We start from the raw sequence: 22,120 nt of genomic DNA, 5'->3' as shown, positions 1-22,120 counted from the left end.
AAGTATGCACTTCCTCGACTGCTTAATTTTCTTGTTACTCACAACATTGACCTTCCGACAACATCTGTAAAAAATCTCCGAGCATTTTTTTCTTTTCCAAATGTGATTGCTTAGTTGTCATGTTTCATAAACTAAATTTTTGCTGAATTGTATAATGCTTTGCTTGCATGTGCTTTGATTTTGTTTGCCTTTTATATATAGTCGCACCTTTTTTGTAATATTGTCCTGTTCTTATCTCTGAAATTGTTATCTTTTCTCTTGGTTTTCTTTTTGGATTACTTGTGCCACTGCTGCCATGTGTAAGGAGGGGGGGCCGAGGGCCCGTCAAGCTGCATGATGCAGCTTTTTTCCTCGGTCTCCCTCCGTCATTTGTGTTTTGACGGAAAATAAACATTATTATTATTGTGATCTGCCGAGTACATCATCAATGCTCATCAAGACCTCTAAGAAAACTATCCCTGAACACGGGGGTCACACATGACACTACACACACTTGACCGCTGTAAAAAGGTATATTTTTTCTACCCAACGATCACTGAGTTCAGATGGAATTGCAGAAGTTCCAGAAATTCTTCTAAAGACACACCACTAAAGTGTCTGAAGGGGAGCGCCCCTTGCTCTTCAATAGAAAACTTTACTGCGGGCGTTAATGTTTCACGGGGAAGGGAATAAAAATGACTGTAAGTGCACAAGCGAGCTGGTGGTAGCTAATTATGACATTCCCTAGACGTTCCCTTCTGTGTTTGTTGCTTCGACTAAAAGCTTTCTGTTTTTCTTTTCTGCACCACAATCTCAGGTGGTAAACGACCGCAATAAAAAAAATATCTTGTAAGTCAACGCTGAACACAGAGTGGTTGTTAAAATAATTGCTATTCCAAGCTTCCAACCCTGCTTTAGAATTGCTGACTAAAACGGGTCCCTCAATTTGCAAACCGGATAAGTGTTTTTGAAGACAACTGGCCATCTGGCGCTGCCACGGGCCTCTTTCAGTGATGATGACACGAAATGGGCAGGCTTCCTTGGGAGTTTTCGCACTGAGGAACACTTTAAGGTGAAGCCCTGCTGCTTTCTTGATGCTTCCGGCCATCTGTATCAAGGAACAGCGTTCACAGAGCTTTAATGCCTAAACCTTATCTTGTTTTAGGGACACTTGCACCAGCTTAAAGTTCTTATTTACGGCGGCACAGGCGTTTTTGTTATAGTGTTCTTCCGGCATCAATACAAAAGATCCTACCTTATCGGACTCCAGAACTCGACGGTTATTATCGGCCAAAAGGAAATCGGGGGACGAGGATCTTCTATGTACGAGGTGGTATCCGAAAGTCCTCAAACAGGAGTCATTAGTTGAGAAATAAAAAAGTACGCGATAGAGCCGTTTGACATTGGGCGTACTTGCTAATCTGTGTAATGTCACATTGGTTTTGGAGTGTGTTTTGTGACTTGTTAATCCTGCCACAAATGAAATATGCCCTGTTCGGCGTGGAACATGCGACGTGTAAACCTTGCAGGCCTGCTATCTTCTTAAGCATGTGGGTTATGCCATGAAGATAAGGCGGTACCACTATGAGGCTTCCAGTGTTAGTTTTTGTTTGTTCTAGGCCTTCCGGACTGCGCTTCAAATACATGCAGATCGTATCGCATCTTGCTATCAGTAGCACTTTCAAATAGTGAGCTTCAATTTGCCTAGATATTTGTATGTCAAATATTCAATTAACCTAGTGTTTACTTAAGGTGGATGATAGTGCTGTGGTGTCGGCCCCTCCTTTTACGTTGTTTTAATGTTTGACGTTGAACGGTAGAAAATCTTTGCAGGAACGAGCTTGATACCTCTGGCAAACGTCTCCTCTTTTCAATGAAGAGTTAACATCTACCTCATGCAGCTCTCTTTGAAAACATCTTGTGACATATTCCCGGCATCCGTTACTTGGCTCTTCCCCTTCCTTGTTACAGAGAATAAAAAAGTCATCTACAAACCGAAATATGGCTTCAATCCGGGGATTTTTTATAATTTGTTCGATGTCGATTCTGCATGCTGCAAAGAACAAGTCGCTTGGGCAAGGGACCACTCGAGTTCCGATGCACACCGTGCTTTTCTGAACAAATTGCTGACGTTGATGGGATACAACCGTCGCCATAAAGTAAAGCCATAAGAGCTCCAAAAGGCTGTCTAGGGACATTCTCGCCGCGTTTTCGAATTATGTGATGCCTTGCTCTTCAGTGGTTTCCCCAGGTACTCTCACGAGGCCTGCGTGTGGAATAGAATAGTACATGTTTTGGATGTCCAGGAAAAAACCAGAGGCAACGTTGCACCCATTTGCTTGAAGATGGATATCACTCTTTTTGAACTAAATATGTTAAGGGGGTCTGGTGCCGAAACTCGAGATTGTTGCTTAGCTAGAAAAGTTGATACGTGTGTTTGCCAAGTATTTCTTTCTGAGACAATGCCCCAATACGCAACACCTTCTTGATGTGTCTTTACTGAGAAAATGACTGACAATTGGATTGCTTTCGTTTTCTTGAATTTTGTTACGAGACTCCCAAGGTGGTTGCAAGTCCAGCAGTGTGAATGGTGTTTTTTTTTTTATGTGAGGTGTAATCTTTGTTCACCTGGCTCATTGTAAACGTACTTACATGTTCTCTTAATAATGTACTATTTTCAGTTGCCATCTTCAAGTCCAACAATCAATAATAGTACGTTGTGTAACAAAACAATTAATTCGTCAATTAGTGTCTAGATCAGGGGTGCGCAACTCAAAAATGGCGCGGGCCAAAGAAATGTTTATTGGAAACTGCGCGGGTTTTCAATATCTGGCAGACAGGTTTTCGATATCTGGCATCATCGCACAAGTTGCCGTCCTGACGACATCTCGCAGTGTCTTGTCCGAGGGCCGCATGTTGGGCACGCCTGATCTAGATTATGAGTTATCACGAAATCCACATACATGCTGTATTGACGCATGCATCTCCGTCGATGCGATATTTTGATTGCGCGCTGTAATATGGACTGCTTTGTCATGTGCTGTTCTCTAGTTTTCCCTTATTGTTCATAAGCCATGTGGAGGGTGTATTTTTCCTATACCTCGGTTCACCTTACATCCAAGTGCAGGCGACGGTAAGAGCTGATGGGACCAATCAGAGAGCGTTAAAAAGGCATCATCATGGCGTTCCTGATATTTCTGCGCGTGTTCTGTCATCGCTGAACCGATCATAAACAGAAAGGGCTAAGGGATATGCGCTTTTGACGCAGCTTGATTGGCCTTATGAGCTCGTAGCGTCGGCTGCGTCTGGGCTTAAGCTAAAACGTATTATACTTGAGAAACAATTCAAAACAGTGCAAGAGTAGAAATACATATAATCACGCAATCAGGGACGCATTCTCAACTTTGTTTGTTCGACTTCATTTTTTTTATTGTTACGCAATGTAGCCGTTTAACACCTAGACATTGTAGGGAATATTATTTCCAGAAGGTTTGCAGCGTGTAAAAATAATACATGCAAAACATTTCAGCCACGACATAATCTTCCAGCTACGGAGAATCCCCTCTTTCGTACACCTGGAGGGCTCACAATTCAGAGAGGGGTAGCGCAAACTTAGCAGCGACGTCTCCGTGAAGGTTGTGTCGCTTCTGCTTTCAACAACGTCCCGCCGCGGGCACATTCCCACTTCGTCAATGACGTTGCAACGCTGCCAACTCGCGCCCGTCATCATGATACTAGGAAGCTGTGCCAGGACGCTTAGACGTTTTTTGACCTGGAAACTCCGGCAATGCCCTTCCTAACATGTTAGCGAAAGTTGACATCAAACTACGAAGGAGAGTCGAGAGACCTACGACATACCAACGAGTCTTGAAGGTCGAAAACATGTTTTAACATTTATTGTCAACTGTAAACACACATATTGGTTGCGCGCTTGGCGCGTGTTGATGCCGTTAACAGCTAGAAATGGCGCTAAAGAGGGACACCGGTAGTCTTCCATTCTCGCTAATTCTCGCTCTCGGCGTGTCTTTGCCCGGATGGTGCGTCTCTCCTCCGTAGTGCTGGATCCGGCGTCTCGTGCGGATCAGCAGCATCGGGCCCGTTCCTCCCGGCAATGGCGTGGTGACGACTGTCGAGGCTGTCGTTCGAAGCACTAGGAAAGCTGAAAAACCTCCGCAAATGCTTGGTTGAGATTTCTGAGACACACAAGCACGGACATTCCTTTTCAGTAACCGTCAGCTTTAGAAACGCATGGCTTACTATAGTCACGCTCCTTGCTTAGTCTTCTGCGTTTGTATGTGCTCATCTCGTTCATTGCGTAGAGATAATGCCATGCTCGCAACTCGCCAGGTTCTTCGTTGTAAAGCGTGGAATACTCCTTAACGCTACCCCACAACCCCAAAATTTTGTCCGTACGTGCATTTGCCGCTAAATTTACCGAAACATTGATATCACGAAACTTATACACGACTTCCATTTCTCAGCTAAATATAGAGGGGAATATGTATGTAAAATAACCTGACGTCACGCGACATACGGACCAATTCAGTTTCTCCGCTATATTTAGCGTATAAATGGACGTCACGTGGGTTATACACCAATTTATTTTCCCCGCTAAATTGGGCCGGAAAGTGGTGCCACGTTACGTCTGCTGATTTCACGTGACCTATACATCAACTCAGTTTTCCCGCTAAATTTAGCGGGAAAATGCGCGTCTTGTGACTGATATCAATCCACTTTTCCCGCTACATGTAGCGGGAAAATGTTCGTTATGCACAACACCAAATCCTTCTAATGCATTTCATGCCTGAAAGGACTTTTAGGGTAAAGGACGTTGCCAATATTTTTAAGTAGTTAGTGAATATAGGCTAAACCTTTTTCCTACAACTGAGGTATGTGTTCACGCCATAGACGTCTAGGACAATTGCTGCGCACCGACGCGAGCACTCGTTAGTGATTCGGGTCGGTCGTCTGTTAAATGTAATGACACCAACAAAACGGTTCATTGCTTTGATGTTTAGTTCTTAAGGACTTGGCCGTACGTGATAAAAACAAAAATCTCAGCACAGAAAAAAAGAAAAAGGGGGGGGCTGCACTACTTTACCACCCAGAGCCGCGGGGGATACAAAAATATAGCTCTGGAAGGAATTTGCCGTGCCGTTCATCTTCATTTACTAAAATACTGAATTTATGAATCGTTGCATTTAAAAAATGTACGTAAGAACACAGTTCGTTCAATGCGCCATAAACCTACGTATATTAGCGTTCGCGAGGTCAGTGCGAACATTGCGATACTCTAGACCATCGCACTGACTTCGCGAACGCGCACGTGGTTGAGAGAGCCCGATTTCCAAAGGAGACTTTTCTTAGAATCGTGGCAAATCCAGCATACGCCAGGAAACCTAAACAGGTCCTTGGGCGCGTTGCCCTCTGTGTACGCAAATGTCCTCCGTGACCTGACGAGCAAGCCGAAGAGATGACCGTCTCCATAGCTAGAAAGAGTATTTTTTTTTATAATTTTTTATTTCTGTTTTTGAAATCGAAGAGGTTTGTAGCTGCTGCTGTTCCGCGTGCTTTCAGTCACCCTTGAAGAAGAAACCTAATTTGAAAGAAAATGCTGATGACGTTTTAATATTACCTAAATATTCAAGCTGTTTTTGTTTTACTATGACGGGGTCTACTCGATAAAAAGTTGTTAATTAAACGGTACTTTTAATTTCCTTCAATTTTTTATTTTGCATTGCATCGTACACTTACACGCTTGACAATTCAAGAGTGGGGAGTCACCTACCTCTGCATTGTCAAGCGTGTAAGTGTACACCTTCTTTACAAAATACCTCGATAATTGGCAGATTCACCGAAAAACACACTCGGGAAATTTTCGAAGCTTTTAGTATACTCCGCTTAGGCGAGCGTTGTGTCAGCCATCCTTCTGTGGCTTTAACCGAGAAGGAAATCGCCTTTCTACAGTCGTTTGAGTGTGGGTGATGGTGTGTGTCCTCCGCGTGCTCGGGTGCCCCCATGCGAGTGTGGCCTCGGCTCGAGCTGATACAGCGGGATGCTCTTGTTTCTTCGTTCAATACATCGAGTTGTGAGTTTGCGCTTGTCTCTTCTGTCTTCCCTCTTCTCTGTTTCTTTCTATTTGTGCGCAATTTTAACCATGTTTAAAGTGGCAGTGCAACAATCTTAATGTTCAAATAATCTTCAGTGCGTTACTTTGTTATTTATGGTTGCTCCAGTAAAACGAAAATACGACACTTTACCCTGAATATTTCGATTGCTTTGTGTCATGGTGAGACAAATAAAGAACTATTTTCCGGCCTGCAGTCGTTTGCGCCATAGCAAAGACGCCGAAACGTCATCATATGGGGTACAGCGTAGTGAATTCAGAAGTTGTACATTTAGCTTAATTCTTTAATTTTAAACTCTAAAATCATTGCCGTCTAAATGTGAATAAACGTTTCAAAAGCCCTTTTAAAGTCGTCGAAAAATCGCGGATCCAGCTTCTGTGGCACCATCTACAGGAAGTCGGCTAAACAATCTACTCTCCGCTGATCCCTCGCCTAACGGGGAAAAAACGCGTGTTGACATATGTTTTCTCGCTCGTCCGAGATCGGCTACCGGCTGGAAACACCAGCGATTCCGACTGGTTGTGGTATTGTGCCGTAATCACATCGGAGAACGAAAAGCGTTCACATTCATGGCGAAAACCTCGGAACCACCGAAAAACGAAGGGAATTAGCGAACCTGTTCGATTATATAACCGAAGCTCTCTGTCCCTCGTGAAGATGCTACTGATCATGTGACTCAAAAAACGGTGTAAAAGTCGAGGAATATCACAAACTTCAATTTGTTTAACTCTAAAAATTAACAGAGAGTAAAAACAAAACGGTGCACTGCCACTTTAAAGCAGCAGTACCGGACACCTCTGGCGGCAAAGAAGATCATGCAATCTTAAGAAACTTCGAGAGCAGTAGAGCTGCGGCCGTCGTTGAAAACACTCTCGACAAGCTCACGATTTCACCCGAAAGTAGTATGCTCGCTAAACCATTGGGCCAACGAGGAGGCATGCGAAGAAATAGTTACTAAATGCGTCAACATTTATTAACTATCGGTTTCAAAAACTCGCCTACAATGCTCCCCTCTCCCCCCAGAATTTACGCCTCTGCTCTAGCGCCTGCCTCTGGCCAAGGGGTTGTGTCTTAGCGGATATTGGCCTCATAAATGTGACGTCAATGCTGCAAACAAACCGTAGCTAGGGACGTTCTTATCGACTAATAAATGACATTGAATATCGCTTCGAAAGAATGATCGTTAATAAAAGGGACGTGGAACTTAAACGTCTAAAAAGAATAAACATAGGAAAATGAGATTCCACACTTACCACGACAGAAACTTGCCGAGTATCGGCTGTTTACGAAACATTTTCGACGCAAACTTTCTGTCCTCAAGACGTATTGAGTTACCCGCTGCAGATAACCAACGCATACGAAATGACTGAGGTATGCTGTCTGCAAAGATTCGACTCGTTTGCAATATAATACGATTTTGATCTTGTATTTATTGGGAAGATGCCAGGTCTGAAAAAGCTCATAAGGTTTATAAAAACGAATTGTATTTGCTTGCGATACAAGGTACTGTCTGATGAAAATCATCACACGTATGGAGATCTGATAAAACATAACGAGAGAAGCACCTGTTTACAACATATCAAAATAGCGTCAGGCTCATTCTAAATTAGCAGTAGCAATATTTTGACTCTAACACGATCGGTTCGCGACCCCAAACTTTGTTTTTGATGTTCGCAATATGGGTGCGTATTTCGTACCTGCTTGTAAACTTCACTGAGAAAGAATCCTGCTTATTCTTCCGTTTTTTGTAGGACCTCAGATAGTGAGAGCTGGATAAAAACATCAGGTAAGTTTTATATTTGTTACGGACAGTTCGAATGATCTCACAAATGTTCCCTGAAGCAACTTCTGTGCCGTCAGAACTTTTTGAAACCTGCAATGGCCTGCACTTCGAGGTTGCTACACATCACGTCATCGTGGTGCGTGATTATGCTTCGCAGTGTTTTCACCTTTCTCAAATGTTGCGGAAGCCTCCAGGGCCAGGCGTTCGCGCGCTCCCGCCTCGAGCGTCGATCAAAACTGTGCACGGGCATCTTCGCTTCAAATGCCACAGGATGTTCACCCTGAGAATTGAAGTTTCTTCGCCCATCACCAAGTCAATTTGACGAGTCGCATACTCCCACGGAGAGAACCACTCTGAAACGACGAAGCCATCGTGTTGTCTGCTAACAAGGAAAATACCGGCTGTGAAACCTTATAACGTGATTTTATCGTTGATTTACGTCGCTCAGACGATAGAAAAAGTCTTCGTGATAGGAGATTCATGAGACAGAATATCAGACAAATTCTAACTTCAAGTCGAGCCCCCATGTATTTGTTCATAGCAACGGCCCTAGCAACGGTTTGTATGAAGCACAGCGCCAGGTTGTGACGTCCTCACCTATGGGGTCAATGGACCTTTTTCGAGTAACGAGTGCTGTCTGCGGAGTTGTCTTCGAACTACAAATGAAGGAAAGCCCAACTTGCCTCCGCCCGTAAAAATACATTGGTATCGTGCTGTTGTATTCGTTGCCTTTTTTATGCCCCATACTAGCGTACACAAACAAGAATAGCAGAAAAGGCGAAATACGCGCAAAGATAGGTTCTCAATACGTTGGTCGACCGGAACTTCGTACTGCGAAAATGGCGACAGCGAGAAGCAAGGACAGGGGAGGGGCTGTACGCATGCGCAGAAGCTTACTGGGAAAACGTCTCCTCTTTCAGCCAACGTTATTAGATTGTTGCAATTGTAAAACTCCCTGGGTGAGTGGTAGCGCCCCTCACAAACTCCAGTCCGCCTTCCGTAAAGCGCTGGATATCTTGACTTATCCAAGTACCGCCATCATCTGATCGCGCCGCGGGCGCTCCTATTGGATTCCGGCGACGCGTTGCCATTTTTGGCTCAAGGCGCATTCCCCTTCTGGACGCGCACCGCGCTCTTATTAGTCTGCTGTGGTTGCCGGTGACGCGCAGCCGTTTGCGAGCACGCTCCCATTGGTCTAATGTATATGCCGGCGCCAGCCACACAGACCCCACAATCTAGATTGGAGGCTATGCTGCGCCATTTTCGGCTCAATTGCGTCCCAGCGTGCACCAGCTTGGCGGTACTTGTTTATAGAACCCAAACTCCTCCGCGGCTTCAACCTTCCGTAGTTTCAAGCGCCATCTATATTTTCGTTTCAAAACAATGTGTTCGATGGAGTACGGTGAAACGCCATCTAGACGCTGCGCTTCGAAACATGCGTATTCCATAATTCTATAGAATACAGTGCAGCTACCATACCAGGCGTCCACCAGGAACGGTGGAGCGTCGAACAACAGGAGGCGAGCCGTGAGGGCAGAGGGGGGGGGGGGGGGGGGGGGCGTAGCGTTTAAGGGAATTTCAATAACTGAGCTGATCTAATAACATTGGTTTCAGTTGCCCCTCACGTGAGGAAACATACGTACTTCCGAACCGTTGTGGTGAGGAAATAGTCTGGCCTTTCAGGTGGTTCAGGTATCTAGGCTCATGCACTGATCTCCCCTAGGAGGCTGGATGGCGCATTGAAAAACAGATATGAAACCACCGGAAGTAAAAGGCTTGTCCTGAAAGTGAGTGCTTGACAGTCTTTTCAACTCCTGAGTGCTGGTTTAAACAGCGCCCAGAGCGCTGGATTTTTTTTATTTTTTCTTGCAATTTCAAGAGAGCCTGCTTGTTGCGCAGTAACAGCGCATGCAGAACCCAGAAGACTCGTGGGAAGCCGTTTGATATGAAACTTTGGGGATTGTACAGGGTGTCAAAAAAGAAAATTTACACGGTCTTTTTTACCGCAAAAATAAACTAAGCATCGCCGAACGCTCATTCTCCGCCCAAAGGTAGAGCTAGAGGTTGCAACCAGATTTCAAAGTTTCAGCCCGATCCGATAACTTAATCAAAAGTTTTAAGTGATTTTCTGAAAATTTCAATGGGAAAATGGAGCCCATTTTCGCCCGTTTTCGGTTTCTGGTGCCATAGAGCCCCATGTGTTTGAAAACTCCGTCGGCCGCCATTTTCCCATTCAAATTTTCAGAAAATCACTTGTAACTTTTGATTAAGTTATCGGATCGGGCTGAAACTTTGGCACCTGGTTGCGACCTCTAGCGCTACCCTTAAACGGATAATGAGCTTTCGGCGATGCCTAGTTTATTTTTGCGGTAAAAAAGACCGTGTAAATTTTCTTTTGAGACACCCTGTAGTTCATCAAGTGTGCAAATTTCCTATGTTCGAAAGCTGTACTCTAAGGATCTCATTCTAAAACTGGATTATAAAAACACACTCAGAGACATAATAACGCATGCACCACAGTATTGACTGAATACGCTATAGTCCGTTGCAACTCAAGAAGGTGGGGCGAGGGAGAGGAAGGTTGGGGAGGAGGACGCAGACGGAAAGCTGGAAAGAGGAGGAGGTTTCCCCCTCTCCTCTCTAACGTTCCGTCTGCTTCTTCGCTCCCAACCTTCCTTTCACTCGCCGTACCTCCTTGAGCTCTAACTTATTATAGGAAGTTTAGCAGACGGCCGAATTCCGTGACAAACATAAAACCTGCAGTGGCTTCACATGCGCCAGGTTCGGAGGGGAGCCATACGCGATCCAGCCCACTAAAGCAGTGATCAGTGGGCTCACGCGCCTCAGTGATTGCCAAGCTTGTTTTGACCATAAACCAATATAGAAAGAGGGAACTTCCGATTTACTTATTGGTTTCGTCAAAATCGCATCTTTGGAGTGCCGCGTTTATGATATTTCTAAGATTACCCGCGGCCAAGGATCTAAAACGAAGCCGTATCGCTTCCGTCAGCGTAACCTTCGCACGAGCTATTTTTGTAGCGCGTTTATTCAAGAAGACCACAGAGCACTTCTGAAGTTGATGTGTCATTTTCGTTAACACAGCACGGGACTTGCACGAAATGAATTGGTGGGATTAGTTGGCTTCTGCATTGATGATGGCAGGCGCTCAAAGATTCCCGGCAATCAGTCTGACGCTTTAGCATCCTCCTGGTTGGCTATGCTCCTTCACGTAATGGACAGTTAAGGCGATAGCCGCTGAGGTAGCAGTCCCCTCCGCTGCCTAACAACTTTCAGGATTTGATGAGCACGTGCTCACTCAGTTGCAACACAAGCTATCTGCCACGTTAAAACGTAATACAGCCACGATAGCAGATATGGTAGATTTATCGTGTGGCCGCATTCTGCCCGACACCCGCATTCATTAGATGGGATGTCACCATGCGCAGAGCCTTAGGGTAATTGATACCCATCAGTTTGAGCGACGCGCTCTCTCGGCTGTACCTATCGAAGAAAGCGGCCACCACTCCTGACGTCTGTTATGTTGAAAACCTGCCTCGGTTTGATTCGCGCCTGCGTGTTCGGCCAAACGTATTCCCTTGACTTTTATTGTATACCGTTTCAGCTATAGACCTCCGTTTGTTCAAGTCTTACTGCTAGAAGCAGCTTCGAGTTGTTAAACTTCCGTCGGCATGGCAGTTTACTCCCGCCACTGACAGCTTAAGAACGCGTGGTTTATTATGCATTCACATTTCTTGCCTCGTGATTGACTCTTCGCTGTTCTTATAGGCTGAAGTCGCTATCTCATTGGCGAAAACCGGATGCTCAGAATTCGTTACCCCCTGCGTTTTTTAAGTTGTCAATGACAGCGAATTAAGAGTACGCAATGTAGCTTTATGTTTCTTCCCCTCAATCCGCATTTCGATCAATGGCCGACCTTATTGATCCCATGGATTCGAACATGTCGCAGAAATAATTTTACAACCTTTAAAAGTCTGAGGTCGTCTCTATGACGTCCAAGACATTCGCTGTGCTGCATTTAAATATGTTACCGTGCGCTGGTAAGATGGCCATTGCCCAATTTGTTGACCCCTGTCTTCCATAGACACAACTCTTTGTGCTCATGTTTTTGGAAATAAGCGTGCATATGGGCAAATCCAAAATACCGCCACCGCGTTTTTTTCACCACAGGCTACCAGTGTGATCGATAAAAAACTGTCGCAATCTTGTTAGATTTTAAAAATAAATATGATCTTTCATTTTTAATTTTCCCAAAAAAGAAACAATGTGGGTGTACATAAAGATACAAGTTCAAACTATAAGTAAAAGAGTTTGTTTTTTCCTATTCGTTCATGGTGTCATTATTTATAAATATGTAGAGGCATATCACCCAATATATTTTTCATGCTGTTGATTGTTTTATGAGGCTTTACTTCCCGAGGACTGCAACGTTGCATGTCCATCTACTCTATCGTTACACAAAGTGGAGAGCACCGAATTTTGTGATATTTGGTGGGTGTGTCTCGACCCAAGCCATACCAACGTACTATCGTAGCCAGTCTTTTGTTATCAATCGAAAATTCTGCACTCCTTTCTCATCTGTTGTCATTTGCATTCACAGCGAAGCAGAGTGATGCACTCAAGCTCAATATCTCGTGCAAAATTTTCAGGAGTGTCATAAGCAGGAGTCATCTTTTACCTACTAAATCAGTTACATTGAAGGGAAAAATTTTTTTTATTGGAAACCATTTTCAAAAGGTATCAACAGGTATAGTGGCATTTATTTTACACGCATGTACAAATGATAGAACTGGCTCAATAAAAAGAGCAATATTGAACTTGGGTGTTTCATGTCGAAAGTTACAATTCGCAAAGCACTATTTGGAAGCCTCATAGTGTTATCATAGCAACATCGGGCGCCCATACCGCTTTTTTGAAATGCGTAACTTCCAAGAAAAGATGTTTTCACAGGTATGGGAGTAGTAACCGAAAGTCCGCAGCACGAAAAAAAAAAGAAACCTTTTTTTTTTTTCTCGATTTGCTTATGCAGTTCAGTCACTTTAGCCTTTCGAAATGCTGGGGGAACTTTTTACAGTCGTAAGTGCGTGTTTCAAGTTCACTGCACAAACTCATCGGTATCTGTCATGGCCGCATCAGCTGGTACTCTGCTCTGCAGAAGATTAATTCTTCGCGCTAGTGGCAGGGACAAAAGCAGAGTCCAGGCGGAGGGCCAGCAGGCTCTTTGCCTTCAATGACTTCTCCGTGCTGGTTCAAGCGTACGGAAAGCAGGACGGGCTTCAAAGCCCATTCAGGTTCCATCTTTTCTAACTTGCTTAGCCTGACAGACACCAGCTTTGGCAGCTTATTTGGGTCCTCCATAAGGGTTCCCCTGGTCCTGCCGAAGAAGGATAGTGAGCTCGAAGCACCAAAAGGTCCGCTCGGTTGGAATCTGTAAAAGAGCCGTTTCTTGTCCTCGATCCTCGGATAGTTCTCCTTTCTTCCTTCCCAGCTTTTGGTGGTTGTGGGGAGTGTAGTGGTTTCCGCCGAAAACCTTGGTTCAATCTCTGCGCCGGAGTCTCTCGAAATTTCAGTTAAGTTTATTGTGGCGTTTTCATTTTCAGAGGTGGTAGAGTTCAGGTGAATGTCACCTGGAATTATCGCTTCATTTCCGGTGGCATTTGCGGTTTCTGTAGGAGCCGATTTCACCAAAAAGTCTTCACGTTCGCCTTGGCTCTGACCCGAAGTCAAGGCGGTTTTGCCGTTCACTCCTTTGGTGACGTTTGTGTCTAAGATTCCTGATTTTTTCTTCCCTGTAACGTGACTGTGTCCGTCTGTCCAATTGTGCCTTCCGTTACCGTTTTCAATGCGATCGAACTCCGTCATTACTTCGTGCTTATGGTCTCGTCGGTCTTCCTCTTCGCTGCGGGAATGGACACCTTCGTTCTGTCGATGGCGGTCTTCATTGTTGTGATGGCGCTCCCGGTTGTCATGATTCCACTCTCCACGTTGCTGGTGACGATCTTCGTCGAGATGGTCATAACGCGGAGCTTGGTTATGGGAGTGGCCGTTGGTTTGGATGTAGAACTGGCGCTGGAAATGCACTGGAGGGCGGCTGACTCCTGACTTAATAAAGGTCTGAGTCGGAGTCTCGACATGTTGGGTCCAGTAGCTCTCGGAATTCTGTCGGAAAGCCTGGCTGCTCTTCGGCTTCTGCCTAGCTGTGCCCACAACACCCGTTAACAACATCACGTCTTGGTGAGTTTGTACGGGTTTGGTCACCTTGGGGTTTTTGCGGAAAGGACGCGGGGTGGTCCTGACTGGGGACTCCTTTTCGCGACCTCGTTTGGTGTCTGGAGGCATAGTAGTCGTCCTGTTGGCGCTTCTGCCTTCTTCCTCCCCAGTTTCACCGCTGCGCACAAGATTCAGGTGGAAGAAATCGGGTGCCTTCCTGCAGTCGAACTTGTACCACCAGTCGCATACGAAGTTCCGCTGATTGAAGATTGTCCCGTTAACGCAGAGAAAGCTTGAGTTTCTTCCATCTGGCAGGCAATTGTGGTAAACCTGGAAAGAGAGGCGTTATGAGAGGAAAATACAAACACCACAGGTCATGAAACTCGTGGAAACGTTAAAACATATTAGATTAATAATTTCTGGTAAATATATTGCATATTATTGCTCTTGATATCGGGAACATGTGGTAAAAATATATGACAGTCTCAGGTAAATTCACAGAATTAAAATAAAAAGAAATGATGATACATAATAATCTCTTTGTTATACAAATCTTTATATGATCTTAAAGGGCGGACACCACAGTAGGCTGCAGGCCCACATCCTTACGTTTGTGACTCATTGCTACATACCTACATACACTGGGCGTTTCTTCTTGATCTGAACCGATTTGTTGAAAAAAAAAGCCGTGAACGCTACACTAATGTCGTTTGTGCATGTGACTTTATACGGCCAGGGGGGGGGGTGTAGTATAGGGAGCTAATCGTACTGATCAGTCGACTAATTACATAAACTATTTTAATTAATGTAGTACAAATATATGGTAACACTTATAAACTTGACGAGCGTCATCAAAAACCACTAAATCAGTCAATATTAGAAAAATCTTCGTGCGCGGGGGAAGCAGGTGGAGCACCGAAGTGACAACTCGTGCAGAAAGTGCAATGCTACCGGTGTGATAACTTGCCGGCGTGGTTATTCCGTATTGTCATCCAGCCTTGTGCCTGTGCACCAGTGATAGCTTTAGCGCACTGCTGCTATTCCCAGGCGCTCAAAGTCTCCAATAATTGCTGATTTAGTAGTTTTGGATGGCGCTCAGCAAGTTTCTTATTATTACCATGTCTATTTGCGCTTATTAAAAGTTAAGTACCAAATTTTACTTAATTATTCGATTTATCATGACGATTAGCCCCCTATATCATGTCCCCCAGGCCGAGACACTCACCTTCACAAACCACCGTAATGTAGCGTTCGTAACTTTTTTTTAAACAAATTTCGTCAAGCTTAAAAAGAAACAGATTTCATATAAGGAAGAAAAAAACATGACACACGGAGGTAGGGGTCCAGTTTTATACTCAATTCACACGGCAGCGTAAAGGTACCTTTACCTTAGCTCCCTGAGCAAAAGGTACCTGTAGTAAATGGCGTTTGGTATGACTCGTTGAATTAACGGAAGGTGGCTGTATGGATGGATGGTATTGGTCATAGCCTTTGTATCGGGTTGTAGCTTGCGCCACCTAGCCTAGAAACATCCACACCCCTTTCAGAGTTGATGTTGATTGCAACCATTCCAAACCGTGAGACTAGGCCAAGGTTTCGGATTCACACCAGTGAACTCGAACGCCCTTGTTGGTGCTGCTAATGCTGGAGCCAATAATGCTTGCACCCGAGTTCACTTCTCCGACAAACCCGACGGACAGAACCATAGTTGTAGGGCGGGAGTGTCGGCAACTTGTCCTCTGCCTCGAGAATGGATCTTTTTCTAAAGCCATTTCATAAAATTCACGCGAAGCATGGACTTTCTCAAGGGTTTTACCTTTTCGCACTAATGAGCGCTGTCTAGCAGTTTTTTCGGAGGACTACAAACGAAGGACTGATGTAAATAGACTAGCAAATCCCTTTGTTGGCTTGCAAAGTCATCTGCTTCTTTCACTTTCAATACCGTGACTGTACCACCGTATTGTACCACCAACACCGTACTACCAATACCGTTTCACTTCGTGGCATAAAACTTCCACGAAGTTTTTTTATATAGCTTTTCATAAGCACAAACTCACATCGCACTTGCAAATAAATATGCGATTTTTATCATAACTTTTTGTTTGAGATTTACTGCTTTTATAATCGTCTTGCATGATGCCATTAAGCGAATTATATATTAAGTAGGCATATTTTACTTTGTTAGTGTATTTATAAATAATTTCTTCGCAGACGTTTTCAGTTTTAACTCTGAAAGAGAACGAAGTTTCAAGGACTAAGGAAAACGTTGCCTACTAGCGTGAGTTTATGTGTCTCGGTAGCGTATTTCATTACTTTTACGTTCAGAATTACTTCAAAATTTGCTACTTAGAAATTTGCAATCTGTTATTGAAACATTAAAACAGCCCAAATTTAAATAACTGTCATATTTATTTCGAGTTTGTGGGTTTGACGCGACTCCTTTTAGCTGAAAAGAGAGGTTCGCAAGCCTCTTTTATTACAGGTGCTCCCTTAGTGAAAGGGACCTTTTTACGCCTTGAGATTACGACCTCCAGCCTCCTTGACTCCAAGGACTTGTACTAAAGTTACTTTACGCTGCCGTGTTATTGTGGTAGAAGAATGCTGAAGGAAACGCATTGAGTCCTCGCAAAACTTTTTGGCAATTATACCACCTGCAAGGGCACAAGCTGTTAGTTCGTTTGGCCCGCGAATGCAAGAGCTGGACAGTTCGGATTAAGAATACTGCAGGTGGCGTTCAGTCCTAGAAACAAGGGCTGCAATTCCCCACGCCGGTGCAACTCAGCTCACTACATAGATGTGGGGTCAATGGCAGGGGCGAGAAATACTCACCACGACAGAGATCCACGTATAATTTGGTTTAGAGCATGAACTACATGTATAAGGGAAATTTACAGATTTCTGAAGCAGAATCTCACATTTGTTGCATGATCATGACATTAATAATTGCTCATCTCGAACCTTTTTTGTGCATCATCTCATGAACCTTGCCTTGTGCGATACCCCTGTAGGGCATCTTCTGCCGTCTGCCCCAATAGTAACACCGGCCAATGGATCACTTATATCCTCCGAATGCGGTTACAAAAACTTTCACCGCGCAGAAAAAAAAATCAATTTCGAAGAAAGCAAAATTTAAACACGGTACAGAAAGAGACATGTACATGGTGTCACAAAAGAAAATTTACACGGTCTTTTTTACCGCAAAAATAAACTAGGCATCGCCGAACGCTCATTCTCCGCCCAAAGGTAGAGCTAGAGCTCACAACCAGATGCCAAAGTTTTAGCCCGATCCGATAACTTTATCAAAAGTTATAAGTGATTTTCTAAAATTTTCAATGGAAAAATGGCGGCCGATGGAGTTTTCAAACACATGGGGCTCTATGACACCAGAAACCGAAAACGGGCAAAAATGGGCTCCATTTTCCCTGAACTCAACTATGACAATCCTGTATTGTCGAAACAGCATTTACGTTTCAATCAACTATCACACAATTTGAGCAACACCGAACTATGGCTTTCGTTACTATGTCCATCCGCATGCAATTAACCTGGACCTCTATTTCCAACTTGCACTTGACCTTTTACAACAAACATATGCAGTCATTCATCGACATCGACGGGGCGTCACCTATACCCAGTAGTTTCTTCAGCGTATCCGACAAGTCAAAGCTTCGGAGTGTCCTGGTGGTGCATCTAATGAAACAATTACATATTTCCTGACTTCTCGTTATACGACGTTGGAACATAATACCTTAAGGCACACGGGCGCGACTAGCAAACACTCTTTTTTTATAACAAAAACGCTCGCCACAGAGGACAAAAAAGCCAAGGTCACTTTCTGCTTATGTTTCTTAGAGGAAACACACCTGGACCTCAATCTTTCAAAGAACAACTCAAATAGTTATAGCATGGTGCAAGGCGCCATGCTACAACAGGTGTTTTTTTGCGCCTTTCAAAATGTTTTATAATGTTCGCCAATTACACAATTACAAGTTCTTTATCTGAAGTCGTCTGTTGAGTGGTGCGTGTGTTCGCGCTTGTTTGTATATTAAAAATGCTCTGGTCCACTCCTTATACTTTTTCTTTTCGCTTTTGGTTCCCCTTACTCCACTCCTTTGCACATTGTTGTCACCAAAGCTATCAGCCTACGCTAATTTGTTTTACTTTTTTTGCATTTTATTAAAAAAAACAGACACATGTGTGGATGATTCGTTTTTGTTTCAGTAACATTTGTACAAGTTGAAGGGATTCCTTCACTGCTGCGTGGAGGAAGTGTTGCCAGTGCTTTTCTGCTTTAGTCTGAGATTGTAACGAACAAAGAATAGCTGTGATTCATAAAAGCATGCTAACTCTGCACTTTATTATATTTAAAACGGGGTAGGAACGAGGATAGGGCTTAAAGGAATATATGCCTGAAACCCTAACACAACAAACATGATTGCTCGAGATTGATATTCGTAAACACTGAGTTATGCGGTTTATTATCATTAGGTTGAGAACCACATCTCTGCTGCTTCATCTAAGAATTTCTACTATCACTACAGTGATGTTGTCTCATATTAGTGCTTTCTCAGCCCCTCGTTCAGGTTTGCCAAAGCATACGCGAACAGAATAGTGTGGTGACGAGTTTGCTATTCTTAAATATCCGATGGCGGCGTGAGCCAATACCATGCATACGCTTTGCCTTTGCACATACATGAAAATTTCAAGCATCCCAATATCGCTTCTGTTGAAAAGACTAAATAGTTCAGTCGAGTTCGAGCCTATCGACTGTGTAGTAAAGAAGAAGGACGGGGCTATTGATTATAACCCTACAGACGATGAGGTATTCTTCGGCGAGACACACTGTACACACTTTTCTGCTAAGGATTGCGGTTGAACTTTTCTGCTCTTAACGTGATCTAGGATTTGGAGGAAAAAAAAGGGACTATCAAAAAAAGGGACTGCTAGTTTTTCTTTAACTTTTTGCTGCTGCGTCCGTTATCCCACTATGCGGATATATAGGACTCAAGAAAATTCGGGATAGGCTGGTAGGCAAGGGACAAATAAACACATTTTCCGCCGTTTCTGAAAGTATTCAACCTGAAAAGTGATGACGCCTGCGCCGTTAGCTTGAACACCCAAGGGTTATTCATGACCAATACAGATGTGGTCACTTTGTGGCTGGCGAGCTCCGGTGGCGTAGACAGTCTTGTTGCTGTTTCCGCCGTAACATGCCGGATCCTAGAGACGGCGTGTATGTTGTTAGCGATTATATGTACTCACCATTAACTTTCTAAAAAGCAGATTCAGTACTTGCTATGAAATGAGTTAGCTAAGACAGTCATGAAGTATCTTTCTTTCCTTGAAGTACTTATTTTTTTCAGGTAATTGTTGATGGGTCAATATTATTATGAGGCATATTTAATGGCTTGTTCTCTACATTTTTTCAGAGGAAACGCGGAAGTCCTACTACTCGCGGAATTCTCGCAAAGCTCCCGGGGATTCATGCTTCACTCGCAAAAGTTCCGCTATAGTATACGAATCTGGGTGTAGAATAGAACTCAAGTTGATTTAAATCGCCATTTAAATCATGAAATGAATTGTAATTTAAATCAGACCAGTTTTACTAGTTCGCCATGGTACTGGAAACAGCAGCGCGTCAGCCTAGCACAGTTTCCACAGCTCCCTTCACGCATGAAACCAAGAATCAAGCGGTAAAGGAACAAACACTATGATGCACCCGTTTTCTTCTTCTCACAAGAAAAGAAAAAGAAAAACGTATATTGTTGCCACATTATACGCTTTTCAAGTCAATCCCCGCCCAATATTCACGACGGAAAGGTGCTCGGCTGTTTGAGTCCACGCGTCAGCGGACTAAACTCGTATTTCACTTTTATTGCTGTGAACCTTTCTGACAAAGAATATATGATTTTCGCTGTTATTAAAATAATATATATATATATAGGGCATGGTCGCGTAGGGTTGGCCGAAGACGTGGACTACACAAAGTTGAGAATCCCAAGTCAGAGAAACAAAAACACGGAAGGTTTATTTCAACGTTTCGGCAAGAGTCTTGCCTTCGTCAGGAATGGCGACACAGTTCATGTGTGACGCGTTTTATCCAAATCCTTAAAAAAGAGAGAGGGGGAGGGGAGGGGACAACATTTGGAGGTCACGAGAAAGCATGACCAAGCATGCGGACAATACAAAAAAAAAAAAAGAAAGCGGGAGAAGCAATTAGACCGGACAAGATGACGAGGGTTTCACCAGATAAACATACAAAGGGCGTATAAGTCAACAGTACTACAGTAGAAAGAAAGTGGTAACAATGCATGACTTAAATATTGTTCTCAGTGCAATATGAGGAGTTAGCGAACGGAAGTTCTTGGAATGGGCCAGAATACAGAAATTAAAAAAAGGGGAGGAGGGGGGGGGGAAAGACACGGACACTGGTTATACCCCGTTTCTAGCCTCAAGTACGGCACCACTATATAATAGAGTCTGTAGAAGTTTGTGTTCAACACTCTATTACGCCTGGCACTTATTGTCTCGGTTTTGATAGCAATTCGATTGATGCGAGCGTTCCGGGGCTTTCGTTTATGCCTTTTTCAATTGTGTTGAAACGATAAATAAGATAGGACTTGCGTTGTTCACGTTCTCGGTTTGACTTGAATCCTGTCTCTAAGAGCGTAACCGTTAGTTTATCGAAGGAGTGTTTTGGCAGGCGCACATGTTTTGAAAGAGGAAGATTTGGGAGAGATACTGCGTGCGCTCTATGGTTGTTAAAGCGCAATCTAAAAGCTGTTTCGGTTTTTCCTACATGTTGCATGTCGCATACGCTACTCTGAAGCAGGTAAATAACGTTTGATGAATTGCACGAGAGCTGACTTCGGATCTTGATATTGAATTGCGAACCGGTGCTGCTGGCTGTGCTGGTTTCTCGCATTTGTTTGCATATTAGACATTTAGTTTTCATGCAGGGTTTGCATCCATTATTAGACTGTGACAAATTTAGTTTGGATTTCACTAGGGTATCTTTGAGGTTGCGCGATCGTCGATAAATTACGCCAGGTGCTAACGGAAACGCGCGCTTAAGACGTTCACTTTGTTCGAGGATATTATAATGTCGTCTCAAGATGTTATTCACTTGAGGATAATTGCTGCTATATGTGAGGCATAGGTTAGTGCATTGTGTGTCACGTTGCTTTGTGCGGTTCTCCAAGAGATCAGCGCGGTTCAATTCGGAAGCTTTCTTAATTGCGTCGTCAATCACGCGGGGGGGATATTTCTGATGCCTGAGTACGGTTCTTAGTTTTTCTGCGTTTATACCAAAGTCATCCTTTTTCGCGCATATACGTTTAAAGCGATGGGCTTGGCTATAAGGCATGCTATTTTTGCAATGACGTGAGTGTTCGCTCCTACAGTGGAGGTACTGTTGTCGGTCTGATGGTTTGCGGTACAGTTTTGTTGTCAGTTTGCCATTGTCTATCGTTACAGTGACGTCCAGGAAGTTGACACTGGTACTGGAGTAGACGGGGGTGAGCTTGATGGTAGGGTGAGCTTGATTGTACTTGTTTATAAAATAACGCAACTCATCTTCGCCATGTGTCCAGATAATAAAAATATCGTCAATAAATCTTTTGTAAACAAGTGGTTGGAAAGAGTAGTCAGCTAGAAATTTTGATTCTAGCATTCTCATAAATATGGTAGCATAACTCGGTGCCATTTCGGTGCCCATTTCAGTACCGCTAACTTGCCTAAAATGTTTGTCGTGAAATTCTAATGCATTTAGTTCTAGCACAAGCCGCGTTAAGGTCGCAACGACGTGACTATCCCGAGTGCCTGTTTTTCTGTGGAGCTCCTACATATCAATTAAAGCAATTATTCCGTCATCGTGTGGGATGTTTGTGTATAAAAGTGAAACGTCTAGGGTGACTAGAAGACACCCTTCCGGTACGTCGAGTCCTGATATTTCTCTCAGAAAGTGTGTGGTGTCTTTAATGTAAGAGGAAAGACTAGTTCC

Source organism: Ixodes scapularis, unplaced genomic scaffold, assembly GCF_016920785.2.
Source record: "Ixodes scapularis isolate PalLabHiFi unplaced genomic scaffold, ASM1692078v2 PGA_scaffold2__306_contigs__length_199485367, whole genome shotgun sequence".
NCBI classification, from domain to species: Eukaryota; Metazoa; Arthropoda; class Arachnida; order Ixodida; family Ixodidae; genus Ixodes; species Ixodes scapularis.
The sequence above is the reverse complement of the archived record's forward strand: the minus strand, read 5'-3'. Positions refer to the sequence as shown.